This window comes from Protobothrops mucrosquamatus, unplaced genomic scaffold (genome assembly GCF_001527695.2).
Source record: "Protobothrops mucrosquamatus isolate PMUCROS unplaced genomic scaffold, P.Mucros_1.0 scaffold7, whole genome shotgun sequence".
In the NCBI taxonomy this organism is placed as follows: domain Eukaryota; kingdom Metazoa; phylum Chordata; class Lepidosauria; order Squamata; family Viperidae; genus Protobothrops; species Protobothrops mucrosquamatus.
The window spans coordinates 2,220,939-2,229,438 of record NW_015386394.1 but is presented as its reverse complement, the minus strand read 5'-3'; positions in this window follow the sequence as shown (position 1 = coordinate 2,229,438).

Genomic DNA, 8,500 nt, shown 5'->3' with positions numbered 1-8,500 from the left:
GGTTCCCCCCTCCCCCTTTTCAGGCCTTGTTAAATCTGTAGAAGGATGGGTGATACAAAGACCTCATTTGAGCATTTGATGCTCTGTTTCCTTCTAGGTGTAACAAACATCCACAAAAAAGCTTTTAAGAAGTGGCAAAGGCAGCCAAGATAGCCATAACTATTTGTAAGTGGACAGGGACTTCCTGCAGTTATCTTCAGTAGAAGAAAACTTAGCCATCCATATCGTTATCCAACGTGGGGCAAATTGTTTCCACATTTTCTTGAAGAGCTGCTGGTGGGTCGGGGGTAGGGGAAGCCTGAAAAATCTGTAAATACAGTTTTTGCACTTAAGATTATTTTTAGGTAGGTAGGCTTTACTTACCTGGTGCAATCGAGAATCTGGCTGTATGAATCTCCCACAATGGTAGTCCTGACCAGTATTCACAGAGCATGAGCGAATCTCTTCCTACTTAAGACCCAACTTGATTCGGTATAGCTATGTATAGTTGTATCCATAGAAACCACAAAGGAGCAGAACATAGAGGAGGTTAATTCTAGAATGTGTGGCACAGTTGTAAGGCTAGCTCTTGGGCTTCTGGAGAAGGATCAGGCTAGTTGTGATGCTAGCTTCAAATATGCTTGATAATTTGGGAAAATGAAAGTAGAACACAGTTAGGACCAGGAGAAGATGGACATTGCATGGATTCAGAATTGTGGCCTGGGATGGCCCAATAAATCATCCGAAGACTTTATGGTGAGATTTAAATGCTAGAATTTAAGGGTATGTTTGCACGGGTCTCAATTATAAGCCTTATGTGCTGTGCAAACACAGTTTAAATAGTTAACAACCTGTGTATTGCTTGCTAATCTTCAATGAGAAGGACTCCATGTCAAATGCTTCCTTAATTGAATGACTGGAATAAAAGGCCCTATCCTGTTGCTTGGATTGTCCACAGTGAGAAATGAGAAAATAGATAAAGAGAAGGGGAAGGTGGGGAGAGTCCAAAATGTTGTGCAAGGCACTGAAACTGCTCAGCCTGAGATTTTGGCCAGTGTTTCTGATATATTTCCAAACCTTTCACTGCAACTTCCAGTTTAAGCAAAAATTATTTTTTTACCCTTTTTCAAAGAAAGGATGTCATATAAGCCTTCTGATTCTGGTGTTTTAAGTCCAACATTCATGACTGGTGATACTTAGATGAATTTCTGCTAAACAAGATCACTCGTTGAGTGATGAGATATTTCACAGAGAAATGTCATTGCTTGTTGAAGCAAACCAGTATCTGCATATTAAGCTGGAGAATAATGCTAGAATAATTCAGAGTATCCGATACATTTATTCAATTATTTTCCTGATGGGTGTGGTGATCCTGAGCACAAGTCCTAGGAGAGGTAATACATTTCAGTATCACTGCTGCAGACCAGATAAACAGGTTATTTACTGCAAATATGGTTTTCTGAGTAATCTGAATTTACACATAAGTTACATGACTACATTTGAAATCTTCCAGAATTTACAGATTTTCCTGTCTATGGCTGGTCAAAACTTGCCAAATCTCTTCAATTAGCAATGCTGACATACTGGATCTGAGACCAAGTGGGATTAAAAGATAAGTTGAAGTCACAGGTGACCAATTTAAACAGCTGCAGTTAGAGAATTAACCAATTGACATGTCTTAGCATAAATAACCTGATTAAAAAGAAGTTCAAGCTTGTATCTTTCTGGGACTAAAGGCCAAATTGATAGTGCTAGATGAAAATGGAAGCATGAGTCCACATGGCTACCCAGCACAACTCTGGTAGGGACACACCAGGAGAATACATCAGATAAAGGCTTCTGATGCCACTTTTCCTTTTGTGCAGCAGAGTATAGATGGAAGAGAGGATGGCTGCTCAACCAATTCATATCAAAATTTAATTGTTGTCAATATCCATTTGCAGAAATACTGAGAGGAAAAGACTGTTCTTTTGATGTGCTTTGAAAGGCCTGGAATAAATGTTAGTCTCAGTGAAATGGTGTAGAATTCAAGTAAAAATAAATAAATAGGAGAGCATGATGGATATCCAAAGAATAAAGTGATGTTTCTGATAGTGTTGATCGGCTGAGAAAAATAGATGGGCAGTATAATGTCTTGATTCAAGTAGAAGGTCAAAACCTAGTATGGAAAAAAGGAACCATTTGGGTAAGAGATCTTTGTAAAGACATCATTCTCTACTTCAATGAGGTGAAACAGCATGACTTGGCTCTCTCTTTCATAAAGATGTACTTTGCAACTATCTCTTCTTTTCTTCAGCTCCTTTTCCCTCTAATAACAGCTAACAAAAGGCCTAGCTCATCATCAGCATCAGGTGATCAGGACAAGAGTCCATTGAAACCACAGCTCATGTCCTCTATAAGGATTCACAGACTCATAACTCCTCATCTGGCAAAATATTCAGGAAATTCTGATCTTCTTTATATACAGCTGTTACTATGAGATTGGTATGACACAATTTCTTTGAACATATCTAAATTCTACTATACTGTGTAAAACTAGGGACACTTTGGCCACCCATCAGTGATATCACATTAATTGTAATACACTATTACGTCTTGTTCTATTTGAATGTTCTAATTTTCATTCTGATCTGTGACCATAATAAAAGATTCAACTTATCATCAATATCCTCTTGGAGTTCTTAGAAGAGACAGAATGGTTTATTTTGGGATTCTGTAGAATCTGTGAAATGATCAATAGGATTTCAAAGTCCATGTACTTTTAAATTATGGGGAGCATCAAATTAAAACAGCTGTATATAGTCTAAGCAGAGTCATAGCCCATGACTCGGCATAGTGAGCATGTAAGCAGTATCAACATCTAGTGAGGACTTCTGCATATAGTCTAGTGAGCTCTTTTGATTTGAAACACTGGTGTCATTTGGTTGAGATGTGAATAGGACAAAGAATGAGAACGAAGAATTTTCTTACTGTTGAAACATTTTCAAAGCTTTTGAACTATGTCCAGGGTGTCATCAATATTACAGCTAAGCAATCCATCCTCATTGAGGAGAAGGTCCTCAATTTTAGCTTTAGCTTCCTTTATCAATCAATGGAGCACAGCCAAGCATGGCAATGCGTGGGATGGAAGATTCTGTAGCTCTGGCTGTGGGTCAACTGCATGATGAGCCATATATAATTCCTGTTTGGCAAAGTCATGTTTCCACATGAAAAACTATTTTTCTATTTACCTCTTATTCTCTGGCAGAGGAATTAGAAATGGGATATTTTCTTCCACAAATAAACATCATACTTGATAAATGGCAATACAGAGGAAGGAAGCTGCTCCCCCCTGTAGAATTTGCATCCAAGGTATCAAATTTAGGTGATACTGACAGTGGCAGTGTGATTATGATGCCTCCACTGTAACAAAAGTAGGAATAAGAATAAGGATAGAAAGAGTATTGGCCTTTTTGAAGTTGGGTGTTGGAAAGACTCCTGAGAATACTATGAACAGCCAAGGAAGCAAACATGGATTCTCAAACAAATCAACTGGAGAGTTTCTACTTGAGGCACAAATTACCAGGCTTAAATTATGCTACCTCAGATGTATATAACACAAAGACCTAGTTCTTTGGAGGAGCTCCAACACCAGGAAAGGTGGAAAGAAAAAGGAATGACCACCAGCAAAGTGGATAGATTCAGTTACAGTGCCAAAGATGCACTATTGGAAGACCTTAAAGAACAAGTTAGGGACAATATCAGGGAGAATATCTATATAGTTCCTAAGAGTTGATCCCAACTTGATGGCACATAATGAGTCAATGAGATGGCAAATAATAACATTAATGACATAGAGGTCACCATGAGCTCTGCAAAATTTGGGTTTGAGCAGCCTCCGCAGGTAGAGGCCTGATTGACTAAAAAAAAGGCAATCGTCTGATGTGAGATCTTAGGCAAGAATCCGAAGGGCAAGAGCAAGACAGTTGCAAAAACTATAATGAGATACTGTAAATCCAAAACTTGGTGCTGGAATGCAAGAAAAATATGGATGGGTATTATGTAATTGTTTGCCTTGCCATATAGGGCTGTTCCAGTGAATATGACTCCACTGTTTAGAACCATGGAAGATCTGGTTTTGAGAAGAACAATTTGGCCAAAGGGGAGCGTCTTGGTTTCAACTAGCCTTATGGATAAAGTTAAAGTAGATTTCAAGAGGTATATGCCAATAGTCTCATCCCGAAAATAAAGTTTTTTGTCTGAAGAGGGCTTAATGGAACAAAAATAAGTGGAAAGGCCGTAAGAAACAACTGAAATAATAAGAGTGGAAGAAAGTTGCTGTGGAGAGGAATTTGGGAATTAGGAAGCAATACAGGTAGTTCTCAACTTATGAACACAATTGAGCTCAAAATTTCTGTTGCTAATTAAGACATTTGTTAAATGAATTTTGCTCCATTTTATGACTTTTCTTGCCACAGTTGTTAAATGAATCACTGCAGTTGTTAAGTTAATCTGGCTTTCCTACTGACTTTGCTTGTCAGGAGGTCGCAGAAGGTGACCACAGGACCTTAGGACACAGAAACCATAATAATATGAGTCGATTGCCAAACATCTGAATTTTGATCATGTGATCATAAGGATGCTCAATGGTTGTAATGGTGAAAAATGGACATGTCACTTTTTCAAAGTCATTGTAACTTTGGACAGTCACTAAATGGACTGTTGTAAGTTGAGAATTACCTGTAATACTTTATCTCTTTTCACCTGGAATTGGGCAGAGCTGGCTTTTTAGACGGCTTTAATCTGTTGTGGAAATTTTTTTGTGTTGATAATGGCAAAGATCTTGAGGATCATCTGTATGCACTAGAGATTGATCTCTGAAGGAGAGGAAGCTACCAGGTTGATGAAAATAGTAGGGAACTTGGAGAAGAGCAAATAGCTTTGTAAATAGCATTGGAATCTGCTTATCATTAAGTTTTCTATTAGTGAATGTCTCACAGTGAAAAAAGGAAATTGCAAAATGTGATCCTTGTGGCTATATGGTTAAAATCCAAATACTTGTTTTAGGATGCTGAGCTGTCCTATTGAAGAAGTTTTGAATAATGAGTAAAAGAATGAAAATGAGGGAAGGAAGCATACGTAGAATCAGCTGAAGGTGAATGTACAAATGTTATAGCAGTAAAAAGTAAGAGTTTCAGCACAGCCATGCCTAGTCACGTGGTTGGTTTGGATATTGGGACTTGTACCTAACAGTTCTAAGACCCAAGTGGGACTTTGCCCAGTTAACCTTTATATAAGGATCACACACTACTTTTTTGCTCACTTGAGGCCCAGGTACTTTTTTTAATCAAGCAAAGACACCATTTTCAAACTAGTCTCAAAAATTACATTCTGGACACTCTCTTCAATCAGCCTTAAGAAGCATTGGCTTTGGGGTCTTTGAACCTAGTCCCTGTTACCCATCTCAGCTCGGCTTGGAGTTATTTTGTTTAGATTGAGGAGGAAGAGTGACTGTAAACTTGACTCATCATTATTCTACTATATTGATGTTTCTACTCTCATTTATAGGTATACATCTCCAGGGAAAATGCTGTACTCTAATGAACATCTTTAATAGGATTTTTATAACATCCTCCTGATATAGAAATGTAGCATGACAGGAAGTTAGGACCCTTCTCCCTGATTGAATCAAGGGATATTTTTTGACACAAGATTCAAGCAAAAATGGTTCTGGAATATTTAGAAGCCAGTCAACTGTCCCAAATTCTCTGAAGCTTTACAAATATTATTTTTACTCCTGCAGCTCCTGATCTACCATTTGTTCAAAATTTTGTCCCTTGAGCTTGTATTCTTGTATAAAATATAAATGCACTATGGATCTAGAGTAGTCCAAAGCAAAATGGCATGCAGACTGTTGGTGCTCCCAAAACATTTGTCAAGGGGAGGGAATGGGCAAGCCATGCTAAGCCATCTGGACAGCCCTAGGTAGAATCTCCAGTATAAAAGATGAGGTAACCCATCTGTTCTGTCTTGTTATGTCAATTGGAGGCAAAGTAATTATGGAATAAGACTAGGATGGAAACAGGGGTCCCAATCTTAACCACAGGAGCTCACTGAGTGTCTTAAGGGCAGTCACTTTCTTAATGCACCTTTCTTAGAGGGTTTAAGAATGTGACCTCCCTCAGTTCCCAAATACAAGTAGTCCTCAACTTACAACAGTTCATTTAGTGACTGTTCAAAGTTACAATGGCACAGAAAAAAGTGGCTTATGACTGTTTTCACACTTACGACTATTGCAACATCCCTATGATCGTGTGATAAATATTTAGATGCTTGGCAACTGACTCATATTTATGACAACTGCAGTGTCCCAGAGTCATGTGATCACCTTTTGCAACCTTCTGACAAGCAAAGTCAATGGGAAAGCCAGATTCACTTAACAACCATGTTACTAGCAACCGCGGTGATTCACTTAACAATTGTGGCAAGAAAGAACATAAAATGGGGCAAAACTCACTTTAACTGTCTTGCTTAGCAACATAAATTTTGGGCTCAATTATGATTATAAGTCGAGGACTATCTGTATGTGCTATTTTAATATGCAAGAGGAATGGTGGGATACAACTATAGTAATAAAATTGCTTGAATCTTGTCTGCCAGGGCGCAGCAGAATTTATCAGTTTGCTTCCCTTTTCTGGGGTGATGAGACACAGAAAGTTGCCCTACTCTATAACAGATGATCATACAAGTCTCTTGTAAAGAGCTTATCTATCTCTTCTGATGAAACAGAGCATAAACATCTCTGTTTTTATCAGAACATATTGGTAGAATGCTGAATACAGGCTCAATTCTTCATTTCTCTACACTGCTATACTCCACCTTGGTTCAAAAAAGTCTTGAATTCCAGAGATACTTGTTTTTTTCTTCTTCCAGTTTTATTGATGTCACGGTTTTAGCAGCAACTTCAAGTTCCAAACTATTGTGAAGAGAGATCACCTTCCGGCCCCCTCCCTCTCCCATTAATGCCAGAAATCTTATAGCCAAGCAATTGGGAGAGTATATGGCTTTTCCAAAAAAAAAGGGCGACAGAAGTTTAGGAAGCAGGGCTAATTCTCCTGTTTTATCCCTCCCCCCTCCCTTTATTTCACACAGTTAGAACAAAAAAACAACCATAAACAGGACTGAGCTTCAGAGACCAAGACAAAATGACAAATGGATGCACCTTAGGGGGAGAACAAGAAAAAGAAAGACATTCCAAAATTAAAAACAAATGGGGTGGGGCTACATAAGGAAATAACACAGTGGAGACTTGAGTGGCGAGAATCAGGACATCTCGATTCTCTGACCAAGCGGCTGTCCTAGCTTAAATCAGGAAAGCACTCATTCAAACTGAGTGGAGGGTGACCATGCAAAGCCAGAAGCAGCAAACGTAATGAGACTTAGGAAAGGAGTCACACTATTATCTCACCCCCAAACATTTACACATACATATGAAAGAGTCCAGAATTGGCTGTTGACAAATCTAATTCTAGGTTAGAAAGTAGGCCTTAATTTAGTCCATTATGGAGCCACTTTGATGTCACAAGCCTGATGTTAATCTGTAGGAAGATAATTCCATGGTGGTTCTTGATGCAGGAGGCCTAACAGGGCAAATTGGCAGGGATGTCCACAGGGAGTCCTCCTGGCTCACTTACAGAGTTGTCTATCAAGGATGAGTGACGAGGAAAGAAAGGCATTTTTCTTCTCCCTCCCTCCTATTCTTGGGCTGGAGGTTCATGAAGACTGAGGTAATGGGTCCTGCATGCTTTCTGGTACTATGCAGAAACTCTGCCCCCACCCCATCAGACCAAGCACCCACAAAGACATTCCTCATGCCTTCAAAAGATCTGTTGTGAAAAGAAAACAAGAAAGAGAGTAAGGGTTAACAGTCATCTGGCTCTAAAGTCACAGCCGTGAGAAGATTTGAAGCCCATACACAGGATAGGATGTAGAAAGAAGAATGGTTGCCTGCCATGGCTATCCCCTATTATGCCTCCTGAATAAGACTGTAAGTTTAACAATCTGAAGAACTCTACTAAGTAGCTCCATGGGGAAGGGGAACCTCTTGAATGTCTGCCCAATGAGCAATTTTGAAAAACAAAGAATAGGTAACATTTCTAGTTTACCATCTTGACTCTTTCCATAACAAAGACTCCAATAGCATGCATGTTTAAAAAAAAAGATCCCACCCCGGGGGGGTCTTTTTTTTTTTTTTTTTTACTCTAGATACAATATATCCCTCCCACAAGAAAAATGCTCCTTGGTGGCTGCCCCTATGGCTTTTGAAAAGAAAAAATGCATCAGGCAGCAAACTTTCTGGGGAAGATGGGGATTGAGGGAAGCAGGAACTTGCAGTCCTTCCCTCAGATGATCTCCTATTGGCACTTCCTCTCAGATGGATCTGAGGAAACGTTAACACTCCAGAAAGTTCTGAGAGCACATTGCTGGAACCCTGAAAGAAAAGAATGAAGGCCATCTATCACTTCCTCTTTCAAAACCAGTT